Source organism: Struthio camelus, chromosome 4 (genome assembly GCF_040807025.1).
Source record: "Struthio camelus isolate bStrCam1 chromosome 4, bStrCam1.hap1, whole genome shotgun sequence".
Taxonomy (NCBI): Eukaryota; Metazoa; Chordata; class Aves; order Struthioniformes; family Struthionidae; genus Struthio; species Struthio camelus.
The window spans coordinates 66,580,255-66,603,755 of record NC_090945.1 but is presented as its reverse complement, the minus strand read 5'-3'; the positions used below and the strand labels follow the sequence as shown (position 1 = coordinate 66,603,755).

Sequence of the window (23,501 nt, the reverse complement as noted above, 5' to 3'; positions counted from 1 at the left end):
TGGTTTTACTGATGCAGGATAATAAAGACTCATTCTGATTCAGCTGTAGATACCTGGAAGCTCAAAAGAGAAAAAGAATCTATCTGAACTCCAAGTGCATCCAACTAACTACTTTTAAATAGCTGTGTTGTAAAGGAATTCAAGTAAAACTGGTTTGTTTACTTTATTAAGCCAACATCTTTCCTAAGACATTACACATTTGCAATGACTGTCCCTTTTTTTGTCACAAAAGCACTCAGACACTTGTTTTATGTTGTCTTATGTCTGTTTATTTATAGTATCCTATGCACAGTAGTCAAGGCTCTAACTTCTCTTAATACTGAAGAGTGGTAAGAGGCAAAATGCAACTTCCTCATTCCAACAAAATGAAAGCTGTATACACAGCCTTGTCTAGGATCAGGCCCACAGAAATAGTGATTTCCTTGCAAAAGGATGATGATAAGATCACAGGTAAAATAATATCTTAACGGGAAGAAAAAGGCTGGTATACACGATGTATTTTTGCAGTATAGAAAGATTACAAATGGAGAATTATACCATTTGGCTTATAAGTGCTTGGGATTTTGGCGAGTAGCAGGATAATGATGCTACTTGGGACTCGGTGTAAACTGCAGGTGCCTGCAGACATCTCTAAAGGTAATTCATGATACTGTGTGATAGGATAATGAGAAGGCAGATGAAAAACCGATATGAGAAGGAAGGGAGGAGCTTGTTTAATTGGATATTTTCATATTCTTAAGTATACACTTGGATTTAATGGAATAACTGGAGTTCTGATTAGCTGTTATCATGCTGATTTTGGGATTAATTGTGGATTGCTCTTCAGAAAGAGCTAGGCAGTTGATCGTGAAGGAGTGCTACAGATTGTGAGGACAGGAAAATAGAATGACATGTATCATTGTTGCTGTATAAACTCAGTTTGTCCACAGACTGTTTGAAAGCAATTTTGTCATCCTATCTTGAAATATGTAAAACTAGAAATGGTTTGAATAAAGCTGGCTGGAGCTTTTGTATAGATGAAGTGGGTTTTCCTCTATGAGGAGAAACTAGATAAGGACACCTTGGTTTGAAAAAGACCTGATCTGAGCCTGTAGTTCTTTGGATGCTGAAGCCAATATGTTTGGAGGCTGTGATCAGCCAGCACTTTTCCTCCTGCTGAGCTAATCTCAGTTTGTTAAACTGACAGGATATTACTCGATTTATTTTCTGCTGGAATAATCTGCTGAAACTGGCTAAGCAAAGGTAGGATGAACCCTAAGTTAATGCAGAAAAAAGTAAGGATGCATGGCAAGGAAGGCCAGGGTGGTGGAGGAAGAGCGGGAAGGGGACTGTAGCAGGCAGCAATTAGATGGGTTTCAAGTCTTATGAGACGATGGTGAGGATGTAATAGAGCACTCTGGAAAAAATGAATATTATAAAGGAGGCAACTGCAGGAAGACTGCTACTTATCTTCATGATAAGAGATCTGGGAGCATTCACCGAAAATCAGGAGAAGGTTTAACATAGATTTCCAGACCCCCTAGTTTCCATGGGAGTAAGGGGAGAGAACAGCTGTGTGAACAGGTAGAATTGAACTAGGAAACTTATTGCAGCAGATGGCTTTGCAGACCGAAAATGACTTTATTTATGGAGGAGTTGTTCTTCCCTTCACCCTCAATGTGCTGCACCACCTGATGCTGAGCAAGGTTGAGTTAGGTGGACATCTTTGGGTCAGTATAGCCATTTCTGCTAGTCTTCTGTGTAGCTGTAAGGTACAGTTGTCATTTTAGGCAAGGCAGTTCAGCAGGTTTTATTATTGTTTTCCCTTCAAACTTCATTTTTGGTTTTGTATAAAGCATGTGACTACTAATGTAGAAAGAATAAGGGTAAGATGCATCAAGGAGAATATCATAATGTTGTAGTATGTTCATAGTAATTTATATGATAAGTTTTTAGGAAATGTTGTTATATGGGGGATTTTTGACTTGAGGATTGGCAAAGTGCTTATAGCACTAATTCACTTTGTAAACTGAGCTTATTGCAAACCAATAGAAATGGAAGAAAAATAGTTCAATCTTCTCTGTGGTATCTGGAGGCTGAAATTTCTTTTCTGCCAAAAGTTAGTAAAATTACAATTACTTTCTTTTTTATTTTTTTACTATTTTTAGTTTCCTACTCCTAAAATACTTGTCAGCAGCAGATTCTCACAGAAGCCAAAGAACAAGACAGTCCCTTATTGTCTTGTCCAAATTACTGCTTTTATTCTTTAAGTATGAAAGTAGTAGTTGATTATCCAAATGAATTGCATTTGTTGAAGCTTTAATTGTTATAAATAAATGCTTGAATTCTGATCATTGTTCTGATACTGTATTTCTTGGTGCATGAAGTGTTTGAGAAGTCTTTTTTTGTTTAGCATTCAGATACCTAGTGGAGAATGTATTTCTTGGATGTTTTCTTAATGTTAATATGTGAAATAATTATGTGAGAAACATGGTATAGGGTGAATTATGTCATTCTTACTGGTTGTAAGTACAGGTGCTAACTCAAATACTAGAATTTTCCACCTATTGTAGTTGTTAGTGCTGGTGCTGGGGCAAACATTGTAGCTTTACTCATAACTCATGTCCACCAGTTGTGAATACCCTGCTACATTTGTATCAATAATGATGGGCCTTTGGCTCTAACATGTTCACTTATTTTATAAAATAACCCCACCTGATCTCAAACTTCTCATTTATTAACAAAAAGTGAAACTTGCTTGCTCTTGGGCCTATTTCAAGCTTCTATTAAACATGGATTACTTCAAAGTGAAAGTTTTAGTTAATTGGTTTGTTAAACAAGTGAAAACCTTTATTCTACTGATTGTTAGCTATTTTCTGTTTTCTAATTGAAATGGTTATGATATTTAGCTATAATTAACAAAATCAGTGTCAGTTATTTTTTCCTAACCTGAAAGATTTTAAAGATACTTGGATATACTTAAATATCTGAATATTAATTAAGGTGTTTTTTTTAACTATCAGAGATTGTGTTTTATTTTTGTTTAGGCATCATGGTCCGAAGGATGGGATACAGGTATCCTCCAGCTTCTGTCTGGTTGTTATTTCTCTGAGAGGAAGTCGGGAAATGCTGATTTGCATTTGGCAGAGCAGGCAGAAAACCTTGCTGTTTATTTTGATGGTGCTTCCAGAAGGGGTGGAAGCATGTGGGATGGTACTGGTGGGGTACAGGGCTGGAGCAGAAGGAAGCAGCCAGCCTCAGCTGCAGCTGCTGCTTCCCACACTAGATGTTTCCAGCAGTAAGCTTGCCTGCCTGTCCTTGTTCTCTCTGGCCACTGATCGTGCCAAGGCTATTGTTGTTACACTGCTCTTTGAGAGTACCATATTGTTTGGGAACTGGTATTTCTGACCGTGCACTCTTCAACGTGTGATGATGTCATAATTAAGTAACGATTGCTATGCACCATTCCCTGCGTTGCTTCTTTGTTACTTTCATTTACTGTTTATCACTATCGAGTTAATAGGGCCCAGATTCATTAAAGCACTTACCCACAATGTTACTTGATCAGAACTTTTAAGGATGGGATTCATTTTGCATCTCTTGAGGTGTCTGTAACAGAGCAAGGAATCCAAGATCCTTTTATAATAGAGTGTGGAAAGCAGGCTTGCCTGACTGTAAGGTTGAAAGCTCTGTTTGAACAGGTGAATCACAGCAAAGACTCTACTTACTGTGTCTCGTAGATTTCTCTTGAGCATAATGGGATCCTGGATGCTTACCTCATAGGCAAAAAGTTTCACTCCCAGCTTTATATGAAAATTTTTCTATGAGGAGTGTGTAAGCCTCTTCCTCTATCTACCCCTAAATACTTGTTATTTGGGTCAGGTATTTGTTAATGTTTCTTTAATGTGTTTAAGTTTCTGAATGCTATGAATGCTAAAGAATGAATAATTACTACTCATATAGGATATTTTTATATTAATTTGATAGTTACATTCACAGGGTTTCTGAAAAGCACTTGAGTCTTGTTTCTTATGTCGTTTAACTTTAAAATGTTGCAGGATTAGGTTTCGGCCAATCAGTAATACAAGCTAGGAAGCTATAATTAATATGTTACTCACTGGGGAAGGGGAGGTGGTATTAACTCCTTCTCCCCATCTTTGATATCCTTGTTGGCCATAATTTATTACTTTCAGAAGGTGTGAGACTACTTAGTAGATGATTTTTTAAAATAGACAAGATGATTTATGCTTGAGGATGTTTTAGCTTTTAAATTGTTGTACAGATTTGTCTTCATCTGAGTGGTTGAATTGCAATGTAGGGAAATAAATGTTTTTAGGATGCAATAATAATTTGAGAATATACTTTGTAAAGTTTTTTAAATTCCTTAATGGTTAGTTGAGGCATACTGTTGCATTTGCCTTGTCTTGCTTCTCCCACCTCAACAGATCTTGTGCGCTTTTTGTATGTTCTGCCTGTGTGCCCCAAACTACTTAATGGGCCTTCTCGGCTCATTTGATTCACCACGTCAGGCATGCTTGCATACAATTCATGCTAGCTAGGCTGCTGCCTTTGTTCAAGTTTTAAGAACAGAAAGGGAATATAAACAGCCTAAATACTTCTACTTTTTATTACCAAGCTTTTCATGTCTGTCTTGTACAACACTGATCTCACCAGCACATAACTGAAAATGCCATGTAGAGCAATTTCCAGACTTTATTGGATCTTTTCTTGTGAATATAAAGTGAACACCTGGTTTCAGAGCTGTGTATGTTCATAAAGAGTACCAGAAGTAAAGACTAGACTGCCATCAGTTAATATGCCTCTGAAACTCTTAGCAGAAATAGTTTAGATCTGTAGATAAGACTGAAGCACAGCTGAGAACAGGAAAGAATAATCCCACCTCTGCATTAATTGCGTCTGGGAGCTTCAAGTAACATTTTGTGCTTCATAGCAGAATGCTGTGCTAAATTGGAAACTGTGATATTCTCGCCTACAATTGTTCAGTATCATGCAGCTGTGATTGGTTTAGTCACAAGCAGAATACTGGTCTGCCGCCTCTGTCTCTGCAAGCTAACACAGCATTGAAGTCGCTCTTAGTGGCTCAATACTATTAATATGTGTTTGGCAGTAGGAAGGATGAGAGTTATTGACAGTCTGAACTTCTGTTCTGATGATGTGGGCTTATCCTTGAAACATGTCAGAGACCCAAGAAAAACTCTAAATCTTAACGAATTGTTGGTAGCATATAATCTGCAGCTTGTTAGGAGGTTACAGTCCCCTACTTGAGCATCTTTCAGAAGTCATTCAGAATATCTGATGAGATTCTCCTGAGTTTCTGTGCTCTTGGGCTAATAATGGAATCTGCAGAGAACTTTTAGCTAGAATGTCTATTGTATCTGACTAGTGCAAGCTGCAATAAAGCAGCATTTATTAAATTCTGTACTTGTGAGCACAACTGCTTGTGTTTCATGTAATTAGGACTGCTAGAAAATCCACAGGCTAGCATTTTATATGCAAATCCATTTATAATTTTCTGTAAAGAAGAGATGATTTATCTAGTGTAGAACAGGTTAATATTCTCTTGTGGTTTTTAAAAGTATTTCTTTTTTGCCTTGGATGGAAATATGACTTTGGGTGTCTGTCCAATGTTACCTTCATTTTTGGTCACACTTGTTACTTACCTTTTCAGTTTTAATGTCTGGTGGAACTTGCCAAGTGATATATTTAAAAAGAAAGGAAAAAAAAAAAAAAAAACTTTCATGCAACTTTTGCTGCTCATAACCCAGTTCAGTTCAGATGAGGGGTGAATGATGTGAAGGGGAGCATCTGAGAAGTGTTTGGTGTTTATGTTTTTAATAAATATGGTGCCAATCCTTTTAGATTAGTTAAGGCATTATTATGATCTATATTACTGTCTGAATTTCCTTTTTTTGTGTGTGGGTTCTGCTCAATTAATAAACACCTATGAAAACTATGTGCGTTTATTTTGCTGATTTATTGTGTTTAGAGGTGGTGATTGATTCCACAGTCAATGTTGGGAATGATCTAGCATTTAGTCTAATGCACTGAATATATACAAAAGGACTTTGCATGTGATAATGTAGCAGTTGCATCTCTGAATTGGGATCTTGTATACAGAGATGCTAGTAAATAACTTCTTGGTGAAACACTTTTCCTTGATAAAAGTAGTGTAGTGAGCTTTCAGCAAAAATTGAGTCAAAGCTAACTTCCTGATTCTATCCATGCACCTGCTTGGTGTAATGTTTAATGTTTCAACCACCTGTCATTATTGCCTGCCCAGACAATAGAGAGGAGAGTAGTAATAGGAAAATTAGAGGAATTAATGAGAGGTTGCTGGCAGCACCTCATGAATATTCAGCAGCAGATGGATGCTGGCTGAACATGGATAGAGAAGTTAGATAAAGGTCACTGGTGAAATGTGGGATAGGCCAGCGGAAAGCTCTGTCAAGGGAGCAGTGACAAAGACTATGCATCCTGGAGTGGTGAAGATGCTGCATCTATCTGGGAGGAAAAAAAGCCTGGTGTTGTAAGACAGCATACAAGTCATTAGGATAGCAGTGGTGACATCTGTGTGTAGCATTCAGAGGGTTACGTATGCAGCTCCCAACAATGAACAAGTTCTGAAAGTTAAGAGACTGCTTTAGGTTATTCCTTGCCTCTCATGTTGTATGTGTGTATGTGCAAGTATATAATATTTCATGACTATTTAAAAAGTGTGTATAAAACAAAACAAATGTTAGATTAAGACTAATCTGAAGTTTTTTTATACAGGAAACATGATGATTCTGAAATTTTCCACTCTGAGTTGTTTGGAATATAGTGTTTGAAGACTAAAGTCTTCATTTCACTTATTCATGGCAGATTGTCTTACATACTCTTATTATGTGACTGCAAATTATTAGCTAATTCATTGAGTAAGCATGTTTTGTTTTTTAGGGTTGCTATGTAATGGGTTTACTTTTATTAAAAAATACTAAAAAACTTTGAACTTACTTAAGCTGAATTTATATGCATGAGAACTGTCCAGAAATTAGTGCTACTGGAATTAAGCTGCAAGAAGTCTTAATGACTTTCACTGCTTTTCAGTGAATCGTTTGGCCTTACTGATGAGCACTTTGCCGCTTTTGAAGACTTGGATAACAGACAAGGAGTATTAAGTGTATGTGGTTGTCTTCTGTTACTTAAAATTTTATAAAAGATTTGATGGAATCCTGTTTTGGATGCAACTGTAGATCTTTGCAGATCACTGAAGTATTGTATTTTGAACAAAGTAATCTCAGATAATGTTTTAACTGTTATGCTTTCTAAAAGGGCAAGCTTATTTGCATTTCTACAGAGCATCTATCATTGCCCTCTGTTGTCCAGAACCATTTTACTGAAATTTTACTTTCTGAGTGCAGTGAAATTGAAGGGAGATGAGTGGAGATGTGGGAACGTGAGTGGAGAATCAGTTTTTGTGGTGACAGCTTCTATTAAAACACTGGTATCAGCTTCTTTGAGAGAAAAATCATGCATGTCATCCACGATGTTGTAGTGCAGAAATATATGGAAGCTCTTCAAAAATATTGGAATTGTAGTTTTTTTTCCCAAGAGATGGCTCTTCCATGGGAAATTAGCACTACTATTCCTTTACAAATACTATTTTTAGACATATCCTTATGTACTGTCTTTCCCCTCTCCCCGATTGATCGAAAAGTAGCTAGTTAAAACCTTGCTTAAGAACACAGACGTTATCTTACAAAATCAGAGCAGTTACTTACCTTGAAGTAGCCATCTACCTGAGGCTTGAGAAAAGGATATTGCAAGAGGTTTAGCATATAGTTACTACACAGTGATTCAGGAAGACTTCCTAACACAAAGCAGGGCTTATGCCCTGAAGTGTGAACAGTCCAGAGTGATTTGCATGTAACCTAATGTAAACATGTTTTTATGTTCTCTCATTTAGATCTCACTTTGAAAAAAAATTCCTGCCTTGGATGTGTTCATTGTCATAACTGAATTATTACACCATGTAAAAGCACCTTGTTTTTAACTAGCAGCTTTTCAAAATACTACCAGTTAAAAAGAAATTTATTATTTGATCTATTTTCCTTTGCCTCTACTTTATTGACTTTCCCTTTCTTGTCTGTCTTTGGAACTCTGCTCGCTCTGAGATGAGCAGAACTGAACACAATAATCAAAGGATGGCATTTGCTGTTGACATGCTTTAATTTGTCAACAGAACATTTAGTAGGAAGGAAGATTGTTATACTTGGTATCAGTTCTACTATGAAACTTGTTCAGGATTTGGGAGGGGAAATGAAAATCTTAATTTGTGTTTTGGGTGCAAACTGAGAAATTGCTTCAGTATAAAAGGTTTCTTCTGTACATAGTGTTCAGTATTTCTCTGCTCTGAAGAATTGTTTTATATGGTTATACAAGTTATACCATGTCTTCCATGCAATACAGCTGTCTATAGAAGGATTATATGTGACTTACTGGCTGTTGAATTTGACTTCTGGTAAAATATTGAATAAGCTTCAAAAAACAAAAGTCAACATTTTCCCAAAAAAGCCCTGAATGTAGCTGTTTTTCTCCTGGAAAATAATTATGCAATATTTATTGCATTGATAAGGAAAGAGAAAAATCAAGGCACTCTGCTAGGCTGAGGAAAAGAAAGGTGTTAAGGGGAAGTGGTATTTCTTCCCAGTTTGGTGAACAAACTTTGTTAGAAAGCAAACAAATAGAAAACATTCTATCAGGAAATGATTGGCTGTATGTGACCAAGCATATCTGTGGTTCCAAACTGAAGTGAAAAAGGTGAAGTTTTCTTAATTTCTGCAAATAAAATCTTTTACCTACCAATTGATTAAAACTACCAGCTTTTTTGGAGTAACTGCCATTAACAAATGTTTTATTTGCATGTGTACTCATGCACAAATATTCTTAGATAATGTTGCTTAGATTTTACTGGATTACAGTAATTTCTCCAGTTCAGTATGTAATTATGGAAATACTGCTTCCTTTAGGTCTCTACAATGTCCTAGCTGTCCTGTACAGATCTGCTGTTAATCTCAGGTAACCCTTCTACTGAACAGAGGCATAGGAAAATAAGATGTATATGCAATTACAGTGATACTCACTTTGGAGTGCAGTATTTGTATAATTTCTCAGGCTATAACTTTTAATATATTATTCTCTAACTTCAGATTTGTGATTTGAAGTAAATGTCTGTTGGCTACAAAGACATATGTTCATACAAAAGTGTATTTTTATAAAGCAATGCCAAATATTGAAGAAGCTAGTATTGATTTTTGTGCTTCCCATCTCTTCACGTCCCCTGCCAAATCCCAAGGAAATGCAAACATTAGTAATAAAGGTTTTTTTTTTTTTTTTCCTAGTCATGTATGATGTTTGACTTCGAATGATGGTATTCTACTGAGTGTGTTTTAGTTTTTAGAAAGTTTCTATAGCTCTAGAAGTTAATTTGTGGGTTTTTATCACATTTCTTCTATCTATCCTCTTCCAAACAGAAGAGAAAGTAGCTTACAAACTCTTATAAACGGAGGGGCACAATCCCTATCTTTACCTTGCAAAAGTGAAATTATTGAATTATACTTTAGAAAAAAAAAAAGTAGGAAGAATTAAACGCTTTTTCTTCCATTAACCTAGATCATAGTAAGTTTTAGGTGGGGTAAATATAAGTGATGAGGTTTTTATGATGTATTTGTTTCTTTTTAATAAGAGTGCACCTCGCATCTTTAACCAAAAATATTAATTTGGAAAGAAAGAACACAGCTACTGTTTGTGAGTGAAATAAGTACATGACAGATCAAGTTTTTATTGAGGGAGTACCTTGCTGAGATCTCTGTGCTTGTGTGCACCTTATCCATAAATCTACACAGAATTACGCAGTTCTAACAGCCCTCACTCTGAAGAGCTTGAAAGGCATGGCTTTTTAATTCAAGTACAACGGTCTTCAAAAACACATGAACTACCTGTGCACCACAGCAAGAGGTTTTGCAGTATTACTCAGGCACTTCTGCCTTCATCAGTGCTTCTGCTTCCGTATGGAATAAGGATGTTTCTGCATCAACAGTGTTGGCATGCTTATACTGACTTAAGATGACCTTTCTTTATAGTGAGTGGCAGTCATCTTTGTACATCTGCAAGATTTATTGTCTCACCTTTTTTTAACAATCCAACCTCTCTGGAAATTAGACAAAAGTTTACTTAAAGCTTCAACGCCAATGTGGCAGGGGAAGAGAATAGTTATGAGCTTATCCCTTGAGAATTTTGACTGAAGCTATTGCCTAGAAAAGATGCATAGCTTGATAGCACCAATTAAATGGTCACGTTCATAAATGGTCGCATAAACTTAGAGGAACATGCAGTATGTTCTATAAAGAGTTCTCACTTGTTCTGGAGTCATCTTTATTCTCCTGCAACTCAATTAAGCTGAACTCTGAGATGGGCAAACACTGAAGAGGCTAAAAATAAGGAAAGACAGTTAAATTTTAGCATTGTTAAGCTATTAATGGAATCATGTAATGTGTAAGTTGGCACCCCAGAAAATCAGTATTTGCCTTCAGTAGCATTTGAGATGGTATTTTTTCCTTCTATGTGAAATGACGTTTCTATTTGCATCTTTAAGATCGGTGTATGTTTTGTGCAAGTGTAGTCATGAATGAAATTCTGGATATGGGTCATACCTTAATGTTTTCAGGCAATGGGTGTTACTCTGGAGTCTACCTTCTGTAGACAGGAATAGCTTAATCTTATTGGGGTTGATTTCTCCCTAGGTCCTTGCTGTTTTGGGCTACGTGGCCTTCATTCCCTTCTCTACAATGTGATCTGTGGTGTACTTTGAAAAAGATTTCAGCTCTTAACATTGTTTGGAGGAGAGTGTGTATGTGAAAATTATTTTAGAAAGTCTAGTGAAGAAACAAACTTATCAACAATGTCCAGTGATGCCTATCTGTCGTTCTCTTGCTGATAAAAAGGAGAAGCTAACCAGAATGAACTGCTATAACACAGACAGCAAGAATGAGAAGGGTGAAGAGAAACATATTGTTGCCACAGCTTTAAAAAGAAATAAAGATTTAGAATGTGAGGAACCAAATTTCGAAAGGGGGGAAGTATCAGATGACTGTAAACAAGTAAGAAAAATGATAGGCCATGTATATGACGTACATGATATTCATGGTAGAAAAAGATTAGGAAGATACAATAAGATTATGGATCTGGTATCAGAATAACAAAACTAGCTGGAAATGAACCTTAAAAATATCCCTGTCGTGATAAGGAGATTGAGAAGCTGGGAAGAAAACATTATGACTCTTAAACTGAAGCACAGAAGAATTTGAGAGAAGACCTGAAACAGGAGGAGAGAAATATGAGGAAAGCATGTGTATGTGATGAGCTGGAGGGAGAAGTGACACAGAAATGGGAAAAGCAGCCACCTAATTTGTTGTGGGAACTGACTGCATTGAAAGCAGAAAGTAACAAGTTCGAACTGATTTTCTACTGATTTTTTAAAATTTCAGGCTTGTGTATAGGAGGTAAAACTACTGTGTGCTTTTTAGGTTACTTTGATTTACTTTGCCAGATAGCTACAGCTATATATTATAATATTCGTGATATCTTGTAAACTTGTTTTTTGTACTAGGTAACAGGTTGAGCGTTTGGACTACATATTTTTGTAACCTATTCAAATCATGCTGTTTTCCTGGCTGTGGACTGAGCATGCAAAACCACAGGCTGTGGTTCTAGCCATAGGCTGCTCAGTGATGTGCAATATGTTGCAAGTTCTGCCTGGGGCATATGCAAGCTGAGTTAAATATTTGCACTCATACAGAAAATCTCCAAGACTTATTTCATAAATCAATTTTCTATTGTCTTCCTGCTTATTTAATGACATACCAAAGAGGCTGTGGTTTCAGCTGGTGCTGGGCTCGTGCTGCATTTTGTTCTTTGTCTAATACTCATGCCAGGGATCTTGAAGTTGGGCAGTGGAGACTTGATCAGAGGAAGGAAGAAGCTAATGGGAAGACATAAGTTTTGAGCCAGTTCACACTCGCACAGATAACATGAAGACACAATACAACTAGTGTGGCTGAATGTCTGGCCCCGATTTCCTTGTTTCTGTTTGAAACCTGTCTGAGGTGTGTGGCTGCTGTCAGCCACATCTTCATATGGGTGGATAATTCACTGAACTACAGAAACCTATTAAGCTGGTGTACGGTGTGCAGCAGAACTGAAGTGACATGGTAAGGTTTGGATGAAGAGGTGACTGAACAAATTCTTGATACTGGCATTACCTTGAAGAAGAATGTAATATGAAACTGTTGCATGGGCTTTGACGTTTTTAAATTGTCACGAGGTTTAATTTGCACAGGATTGAAATTCTTCTTCCCTTGTTAGTTGGATTAGGCTACTACAGGTGTTTTTCCTAAATAGGTCAATGGGCATGTACTCGGTTACTGGTATGCAAACTTAGCATACGTTAACACAGTCTATTAGGTAGCTATACCTAGGGGATGTAAAAAAAAAAAAAAAAAGGTGTTATAAGTTGGTACTTGGAGAACATTTGTATTAAGGTGTCTCTGTGCATAACTGTAGCTAAAATCCTGCTGTTTTTCTGTTCAATTTTAGCTAGATAATTTTTTTTATTTAGGATATCTTATATTTAGCAGTTATGTACACATAAGTATTTGTCCTTCAGAGTAGACTGAATTTTGTGCGTACATAAATGTATACAATTCTGACAAATGTTGATCCAATTTGAAAAATGCACCCTGGGTTTTTAAGCATATAAGATTATCTCCTTTTTTGACAGCCCTGAGCCTCTTGCTGTCTCTTTTTTGGAATGGTTTCAAATTAGCCTGCAAGTAGGAAGCCTTTCAGGTGCAAAAAGTGTTTGTGTTCATTTTTAAGGACTTAAACAGAACAAAACAAACCAAAAAACAAAAAAAAAAATCCAAAAACCCACCTGTATATGTAATATTGCATATTACAAAGAGTGGATAAGAATTACTGGTTCTTTGTTTTTAGAATAAATGGAATTTTTACTTTTAGAATAAAAATATGAGAAAATTCATGCATATGCCCTGGAGTTGGGTATTTCATTTTTCATCTTGCTGGTTTGAATTTGTGAAGTTTCTTTACTCACTTGACCTCTCATATAAAAAGGCATCTTGAAAAGATAGTAAAATAATACTTATTTTCAATGCAGGGCTTTGGGTGCAGCAATGTAGGATTGCATTTTTTAATAATGTTTTTGTGGATCTTCTTTGCAGATGTTTGCAGCATCCTGTCATTTGAAAGAGTAAACTTGGCAGCCTTTGACTTTCCTGATATCAAAGATTTTATTTTAATTTTCTGGCAATTTTTGTAACTCTTCTCTTTGATATTCTGTAATTGGAATAGTAGATGCTCAAATTTTGCCTTGTTACTGTAACAAGTCTTGCAATCCTGTCTACAGACTTAAAATAGTGGTGCAATATTTACTTCAATTGCCAAGCTGAAAGAAGTCCATTGTATTAATCAGACTTTTCTCTAACAGATATTCCTTTGTGAGGGGTCAATAAATCAGTGGCCCATGTGATGTTGGCTGATAAAAGGGAATTTAAAGAAACCTAGGGTTTTAAGTTTGCTTATTAAAACTTGGGTTGAACTAGTTATTTCTTAAACAAGAAAACCCCCCAAATAAAGAATCTTTTATACAGTATTTAGATTAAGCATTAATAACAGTAACTTATACTGCCTAATACCTTCTGCGGTCTCAAAATTGGTGGATGTTTAAAAAAAAATAAGAGCCTGATGAAGCTTCTAATCCCTTATACCAAAAATATTTAGTGAACTTCATACCAATATATCAAACCCTATTTAAATGACAGTTTCCTGTTTGAGACTGGTTAAATATTGCTACCTAAGAATATTAATAGCTTTACTCTCCTTACTAGGTAAGCTATGTCTGGCAAGCATGAGAAGGGTTTTTGGCAGAGTGTATTAAAGACCACCTTTTAATAAATAATGCTGAAGTTTGCAGTTTATGCAGCTACATGGAGCTGTTGATGCTTTTTAGAAGAGGTTAGGATGAATTCTTGGAATGTTCTGCTCAAACCCTGAATTTGTTTTCTTCTGTCACTTGCTGCTCCAGGTATTTACACACAAATGAACTCTGAATTTTTTCCTGTTGATGTGGATCTTTTTCTTTTTTTTGAAGATCAGAATGCTATTAGAATAGATCTGGGCACCTTTTCCAGGTGTTGAATGCATTAATTCTGCAGATCTCCTTAATTTCACTTCAGTTTCTGACTTTTGGTTCCTCATCTGATTGTTCTAGTACTTTTTGTATATGCAATATACATTGCCGTGTACATATGCAATATGCATTTTACAGCATTCAAATCAAAAATATGGATAAAGTCTAAGGTTACCTTATTCTTTTTTAATGTGTAATGCGCTTATTTGGATAGGTTTTCTTAAGAAACAGGAAAGTTTATTTTCCTCCCTGTGAAAGGTAAACAAGACCCTTTGTCAACTCTGTTCCTATGTGTGAAATTTGAGTATTTTTGTGTAAGGTGCTTTTCATACACTGCTTTCAGTAACAGAAGAAAATTGGCAGCTTATCTCATCTCCTTTTCTGTCATTTCCACACCCTTCTCCCTCCTGTCCCTCCCCCTCCGCTGCTGACTGCAACTTAACTAACAGCATTTTGAATCTTATTTTTGAGTTGTAGTGCAGTGACTTATGTAACATTTTAAAATAAATTATTTCTTTTTCTACCTGTAAAACCAGTGAAAGGATTTTGACACCACCCTTTTTTTCTCTCTCCCCTCTTCCTGCAAAAGAAAAAATCACTCCCCCCCCCCCCCCCAAACTCTTTAGCTTCAAACCCATTGTGTGAACGTTAATAAAGCTATCAAACCTTTTGTTAGGTAGTCATCCCTAGAGAATCTTAAATGACTTGATTTTTATATCAGTGAAAGGAAGGGTGAGGCTTCTTCCAGTGTTGTTTTGGTAGATGGTATGTATCTCATTGGGGAGCTTTAGAAAACTAACAATGGGAGAAACTTTACTTTAATCATTGCACAAAGCTGTAGACTTTTGCAATAGATATTTCTCTATTAGAAGCAGAGGATGACGTTTATTTTAGAGTAGACATGGTCATGTTTAAATAGAATTTTAGCTTCTTAACTCCATACAGTTGTGTGTGCAAAATGTCTCCTAATAAAAGGTATTTCTTATGGAGCTACAAGATGCAAAGTGATGTTATACAACATAGTGTGGCTTAAAAAAAAGTGACTTATGAATGAACATGCCTACAGTAGTCATGACAAATTCTCTTTTCTGAATGGTTATCAGCCTACTTTCAGGCTCTGGGCTTTTATAGGCAGAGCTGTTCTTGACACCCTGTTTTCTGAGGCAAATATCTTACTTTCATTAGTCTTTACTGTCCTTCAGCATGTCTTAAGTTTAGCTGAACCTTATAGATACAATGTTCTGCTTTGAACTGATGTGATGGTAAAAATAAGAAGCATACAGGTTTTGTAAAGGCATTTCTAAAAAGAGCTTCATTTGTATGCATGAACACATTCTTTTCTCCTGACATGAGAAATACACATGCATATTGAAAGGTGCAAAACCTGTGAACAAGTGTCACTGCTGTAAGGTTCAGCCTGGGACTTGATCGGGATTTTTCTAGCTTACCTTGCTCATTCTTCTATTCAGTACCATTAGATATTTATTTAATGTTTTAGGTGGTAAATGTGGTTGTTCAGCAACTACTACACAACAGCTGCTTCCCAGCAGTGTGCTTACTTAGGAACATATTGAGAGAAGGGCAGAGCTGACAATGCATGGGTAAGAACGACTACTGCAGTTACATTTTCATTGTATTTGTGAGTCACCCCTCAATTTTGGGTACAGTTGTTCTAGAGTCTGCCTTTCAAAGGAAATCAGAGATTTGGTGGGGGGGGGGGGGGAACCAAAAACCTCTGGAGATCATCAAGTTCAGCCATGTGCTCTAGGCTGAACTGTGACCAGCACAAGAGCAGGTCATCCATAGCTCTTTCCAGCCATGTCCTAACAGCCTCCAATGATGGAGATTCCACGTCCTCTGGGTAGCCTGCCATGGTGCCTCCCGGTGCACAAACTGACCTTTGGCGCTTGTTTTATTGTCTCCCTTTACTGAGTGAGGGTTTGGCTCTGCCATTTTTGGAACTCCTCTTCAAGTAGTTGCAGGCTGGATTAGATACCCTCCCTTGCAAGACTAAACAAATAAGGCCAGCTCCCTAAAAATCGGTGGTCTCTTGAAACTAATGTAGAGTTGAACCCTTCTGTTTTCTTTTAAATTTAATTAAATAGAACAACTTCACTAAACAAGATTTGGAAAGTAAAAGTCATAAGAACACGTTGTAATATTAGATTCAAAACAGGCCTCCAAAAACCAAAAGAAGGCTGCATCTGGCCTCATAGTGCAAGTGTCTGCTTTTCTGTATGCGTACATTCAAGCTAGGTAATGTTTTCCTTGTAGAATAGCAGTTGGCTTGCTATGAAACTATAATCTGTGTTGCTGTAAAAGAGACTTGATATTTTGCTTCGGTCTTTAAATACTTCAAAATGGGGCATTTTTGAAGGAATTTTTCTGCTTGGAGATTACTCATCATTCGTTATTCATTGCATATGAGTAATACTAAAAAAAAAAAAAATCAGTAAGCTGTGGAAAGAAAGCAGATGAAATCAACATATGGAAAGGTTTTTTTGTTCAATTAAGTTTAAGATGGTCTGTGAGCAGAAGATGGAAACTTTTTACAACTCCAGTGAGAGAAAGGAAAGGTAGAGAGTTTAGCAACCAAACCATCAAAACAGCTTTAGAATGTTTTCTCTTGAGTAAGCAGTATTTTGCATGAGCTAGGAATGAGATTATAGAAATAAATTTGTAGACTTTCTTGAAATAAAGTTTTCAAGATGAAATTCTGATGTGTCTAATTCACATTTGCTGCTTCTAATAAATCTTTTATGTTTTTAGGTACTGAAATTAAATTTTAAAAAAACTAAAAATTGAGAGCTGGGATAATGATTCCTCTACCAAGCTAGTAGGATAGCAGGTCAGTAATGTAGCCTGTCTGGTGCAGGATGTTTGTTATGGTACCACTGATAGTGAAAGTGAGAAAAGAATTTTGAAAGATAACTGTCTGCTTATAATATGGTGAGTATACTAAGCTTACAAATTTCTGTTGCTACCACACTAAACCAAAAATTAAAGCAGTGCTTTTCAAACGTGGGTTCCCTTCTCTCTTCTCACGTAATAGCATGCCCCCTCTGTGCCACATGTAGAAATACTGCCATTCTTTGGTCTATCTCATCCTTATCTCTCAGACGTTTGGGCTCATACAGTGTTTGCCAGAGAGAATTTCTGAATAAGGAAGCAAGAGGAGAAAGAAAATAAGGACACAAGCCTCCTGGAACGTTTCTGAGAACTTTTCGGTTTGAAAAATTCTAATTATTTTTTGATAATGTTAATTAAATTTAATGCTTGTTAAAATTTGTTCATCATTTTAATAAGCAGTCACCTGGCTTTGGTTTGGCATGGGAGTACAATTTTGTTTAAATGTCATGAGTGACTTTATGTGCATCTATTTCATGTTAAACTGGAACTTGTCCTTTTGGTGTTAATTAGGCTTAATGCAGGGAGGAAACTGTTTCCTTTGCTTTTTAATAAGAGTAAATGAGACACTTTAGCTCTTGGTTATGGAGAGTAAGTAAATCTTACCCATTTTATGGTATCAAACCTGTATTGATGGTGTTCAGCATTCTTCAGAAATGAATAGACATTGTTCATCCTCCAAAAAAGAATGGATGATTTGGTATAAAACTTGTTTTAAAATGGTTTCAGAAAAATAAAGGTTTATAACATGTGAATCACTGCATTAATATACAAAAGGTTAACATATATCTGCTTGTTGATATATATCTGCTTGATCTGAAATAGCTGGTTTTTTGGATGCCAGTTTTGTCAGGTGTTGCATTTAGGGCATGAGAATAGAGTTTGGAGATAGTTTGTAGAAGTTGCCTTCCATGTAGTTGATTAAATAGTGGAAATTAGACTACAAGGTAGAACAATATTACAAAACTTCCTTCTCCTCCAGACTTGAATGAGGGATTTCAGATGAGTTTTATTGTTATGGAAGCCATGCGGAGGTGTGATAGGTCACCTAGCAAAACGAGACAGGAGCCCCAACATATTTGAGAACAATCTTCATTTAGTAAAAGTGTCTTTTTTTTTTAATATGGGCTTTATTTATAACTTTGCAGGAAATGTGTCTCCTGTGAAATTCATTTCCTAGGCTTTTTGAAAATTAGGTCTAATTGAACACATTGAAGTACAATTGCTCAGCTCATCTTTCATGGTGTTGGTTTGCTTACTTTTGCTGGTGTTTAATGAAGGGCAGGTGGCTTTTTTAACTTTTGGAAGTTGTGTTATTTCCTTTTTGAAAATGGAAATGACAGGCTGTCTGTACTTGTTGATACTTGATATATTAAAAAAGGTAATATAGCGGAAACATTTATGTCTCTGGAATTTGGCACTGTGCCTGTTTTCCTACTTCTGTGTTGCATGGAACAAATAGCAACAGAAGCATTTAGAATTGTGTGTGTGATGTCTGGTTCCATTTGCAGTGCATGTCGAGCAGAGTTTAAAAAATAAAAAAATCGAGTATATAATTTGTCATGGCTCAGTCTTCTAACTCTGGCAAATATGAATCAATATTAGTACTTAAAGTCTCATATGAGATTTTAAAATTTATATTGAAATGTTGTGTTTAAATGAGCTATCTGTATGTATATAAGTCATAAAATACCTGTAAGGACTCTTGCAAGTAAAACTAGTCATTGTCTGGAACTTACTGACTTTCATTCCATCTTGATTTTTTTCCGTTTGTCAGGAACAAAGGAAACGACAAGCAAGGACTTAGGGTGGATAGTTTATATATGTCTTAATGTATTTGGTTTCTTTAAAAGATATTTTCTGCCAATATTCCTTTGTGGATTATTGAGTAACCTCCGTTGTCCCAGTATTAAACTTTAAAAGATCTTTATACTTTCTCCTATGCTTTCCCTTGAGCTCTTCATAAATGTGTGCCAGGCTGTTTCATCTCCCCAGAGAACACTTTTCTGATGTTAAAAAAACCAAATCCACCTTGGCCAAATCTAGAAAAGTAGAGTGTGATGATTGCTAGCCATGCTGATGACTTCCCCCCCCCCCCCCCCCTTTTACTCCGTTAAGCAACTCTGTTAGGTTTGTGTCATAGTTTCTCAACTGTGAGACAGTTCTTTTATTGTTGTTTATAGTCTAGTGTATTGAATCCCTACCATGTATTTTGCAAAATGATCAAAAAGGATGGAATTTCAGGAACAACATAAATCATATTGATATGGGGAAAGACGTGCATTTAGTTAGTGGAAACCTTGAGTTTGCTTGTATAAGCCTGTAGGGATAAGGTGTCTCTGAAGACATATCCCTTATGATCTAGGCTGACTGTAGGCAAAGTAGGTTAGGTCTGAAGCTTGTAAGATTTCCCAAGAGTTGCGGGGAGAGCCTGGAAGAAGGGACAAATTATGAGCTTGTTGGCAGTGTTGTAGGTAGCTGTTTTGTTAAATATTCGATGAACATTTTAGTAATATACACTTTTACTCCAACTTCTACTATGTTACAAAGTCTATGTTATAGGTTTTATAGACCAAAAAATGTACTTTGAAGAAATGCTGATCTTTTCAAGCAGAGCATTGCATGTTGTATTTTAAGTCCAGCCATGATATGAACTTATTGCAGATAACTAAGTTTACATGTAATTTTGTTTCCACTTGAAGCTGTCAATTGTAACAAGTTTTCTAGGCACAACCTTGTTCTATGCTTTGTGATAGAGAAGGCAAAGATTCAAAAAATGGCTCAGGAGGTTCCTGCTCAAGTAGCATGGATAGCGTCCCATTAAGTTAGTTCCGTTTTTCAGTTTCTTGTACATCTACTGTATTGCTCGCCAAATTCAGTTGTAACATAGGACACTTCAGGCCTAGGTTTTAGGAGCAGCACTGGCTTTACAGTGTAGTTCTGCTTGCTGCTGCTTGTTGGTTTTTGAGGCCACCCTGCATTTGCTCTTACAAGTGTTCAGGCAGCATAGAGAGAACCAGTTTGGGCTGAATCAGTTTCCTGGTGCTTTCTGCAGCGTGGCTGCACAAATGTGCTTAGGGTGGCACACAGGAAGGGACAGGTTCAGGGGTGGGTGCAGGAACAGATAGGAATCCTTGTTTTGGCAATAGTACTGGCTTTATCTGACCTTAGAGCATATGTGAAATTATGGCCTTGGCTTCCTGAATAAGTTTGTGCTGCTGGGAAGCAACTGACGTTATTTGAAACTGTACAAATAATATTTGGTAATGTATGTTCAGGCAAATGTAGGGTATTCAGGAACTTTCTGACTTTTTTTTTTGTTTTTGTTTGTATGTGACCTCTCAAGAATAATCTAGAAGTGAAAGACGATTTGCATGCAAGTTAAAAGTAGTAGTATCTGACTCTTTTTGATGGGAAGAGCTATGTATTTGTAGTATGAATTTTCTTTTTAAAACAGAATCAGTTTGAGCTAATCCTCCCTAATGTTACATGACGCATTACAGGTTTTGAAGTTCTTGTTTAACTGAACAGTGTTTGGTGTGGGTTTTTTCTCCAAGTGATTCCAGTGTATGATTTTATATACAGAATGGGAGTGTTCAGTGCATGCACCATTCACTGCTGTTTTTCTGGGCCTACAAAACGTTAGGTACTTCTTGCTTGATAAGGTTTTAAGATATGTGCAGCAATGATTCCTTCTAACATTCTAAGAACTATAAAATTAATATCTTTCAAAGTTAAGTATGAGCAATAGAATAACAGTGGTATTATTTCCAAAGGTGGGTGTGAACATCTCATTTTTTTTCATTCTGAAAAATTAAATTATAACAATAGTGAAGGGGTATTTGGATCTTATTTATATCAGTTTAGCCAAGGTGAACTGGGACATCATCAGTAGGTTTGTCAGCCCAGTTTATCAGTTGGTGAAGTTCATCATGAGAAAAATATTTAGCAGCATATTAGTATGAGCAAAACTGCCAGTTGTGCAGTTCAGAGTTGGATGGGAGTGCTAACTGCAGAGCAGTTCATGTGGCTTCTGGAAGAGGAGGGAAAGTCCTTTACTAGCTGACAACCTGCACTGCCAAATCTTCACATAAGCTAGTAAGAGTGCTTAAAGAAACTGATATTTATACATCCTCAGAATTACTGATATGTCAAATGGTACAAAAAGGAAATAGTGCACTATGGTTCTATCAGTTAAATAAAATGAATCTGTACGGTCAATGCCTTTGTATTTCTGAAAGCATAGACTCTGCATGGTTTACTAAATTTAATGTTCATATGCTATAATCCTAATATATCATGAGTATAAAAAAGTGCCCTGATGCTAAACTTCCTTGGTTGTAAGCACAATATTAAATTTTTAATTTAAACTGTAGTTGTGTAGTTCTGATATGTCTCCTTAAAGTAAAAATACATTCTGACAACATGTTGTTACAGGAACTCTGAGGGAATTGACGATGCTACAGATGGTGCTCATGGAGGATTAAATTTGATTCCCGGGTGTTAGGACAGTTAATAATATATGCACTAGATCCGCTGGTGTAGAAGACTGAAGTAATTCAGTAATGTCAGCAATGTCATGCTAACATGCCTGATTCATGGATATAGGATATGATTGAGTCGCATGTGGAAACAAATATATCAGAGCAAAATGATGTAATTAAAAGTATATGCTTAAGAATATATATATATATTTACACATACTTACATAGTTTTACATGAGAATGTTTAGTATGACTAATTAATGCACTTCTCTAATTTTTTTCAACATATTTTATTAATTTGCCTGAAAGTATAAGGATTTAGATCTTAAAGGATGCTTTTTGATCTTAAAACCAAATCTGCAAAACTTTCTATGCCTTCTTGTAGCTTTCGTGTTTTCTAAACTTTTATTCTAAAATGATTTAAGATGGAAAGCCTTTTAGGGATGCTTTGCCTCCCTCATTTTCATCACGAAAGAAAAGTTCGTAAACTTTTAACTTATCAAACATATTATCATGGCTGTTCTGTTCTGAGAATCACTCTTCCAGAGAGGTTAGGGGCTCATGCTCTGTTTAGCTCCTGAACCATACCTGAATAGAAATTGGCACACTGGATATCGAATATATACTTTCATCGAGAAGAGTAAAGATCAGACTTCCAGATTAATAGCCTTTTGCCTTTCAGTGGTGTTAACAGGTGTAGAGCTTTAAGCAAGAAGTTGAGGCTTGATCTAGAAAATAGTTACTAGGAAGTTTGTTTTAGAAGTCCCATGGGCATGCTGTCATTTGAAGGTCATCAGTTAATTACTTTTCTGATTTCCTGCCCAAATTAAGGAAACTGGTTAAATGCTATACTTTTCTTCCTTGAGCTGAAACATTTTTGGGCAGATTCAAATAAATAATCAGGCATATACTGCATCTCTTCCAGACTCTTGTCTTTGTAAAAGGAGATTTAGTTGTTAGGATAACAGAAAAGAACTAGTTAGACCTAAAATATACAAAAAGATTAAATGTGCTTTTCCACATTTTAATGTGTTATGAAGTAACATCATAGATTAGTTTTAAGTGTATACACACCTGTAGTTCATTTCATCAGCTTAATTGATGTTCATTTGACAGAAACAAGGACTCAGTACATTCAGATTTGTGGTTCTTCAGCAGCTATGGTTCCAAAAAGTGTAGGAAATGCAGGGCAAAAATGTAGACCAACTTGTTCATTTTGTTGTAGTCAAGAGTGTGTTTTATGTTCAAATACAAACTAAATAGCTTTACCTGGAACCTGTGTGAATTTTTTTTTCTAGAAGCTATTCTAATTTCAGATTTCAGTAATTACTGTAATATGTACAAGAAGTATACATGACTTCCTTTTTTAAAGGTATTTAAAACGCTGTTCACTACCAAATTGAGCTACGTGAGTGAGAACTTAAACAGCATTCAGTATTTCCTTTTTTGGTCTTATGTGTTAACACTCATTAGCAATGTGAGCAACACTTTCCTATTACTAAGTAAAGGCATCAGATCGAAACATGACATCTCCTGTGGACATCTTTTTTTTTTTTTTAACTGAATATTCATATCTATATGTATCAATAAGACTGGAGGGAAGAAAGAAATGGAGTTTTCCATAGATTGCCTAAGAGGCATCTCCGAGTTTCCCTCATGCTGCTTTGTTAGGGTTGGCAGGAATTCCTCTTCTAAATCAGTCAGCTTTAACCATTGTATTGTATACAATAATTGTCCAACTTCCTCTTCCCTTCAAGCTGTGCCAGTCGGAAGGGTGTGAGAAGAAGATGGAAGAGTCATGAATCCATCTCTTTGGGTTTTGTCCAGGCAAACAGAGCAGTGTTGTAATTTACTAATTAATTTCC

The 23,501-nt window shown here is 36.2% G+C and overlaps 1 protein-coding gene across 5 annotated transcripts in view; it reads left to right on the top strand.

Annotated features, from left to right (window-relative positions):
- STIM2 (stromal interaction molecule 2) overlaps positions 1-23,501 on the top strand; it is a 72,706-nt gene that overhangs the window by 8,918 nt on the left and 40,287 nt on the right. The gene's annotated exons all lie outside the window — the stretch shown is intronic.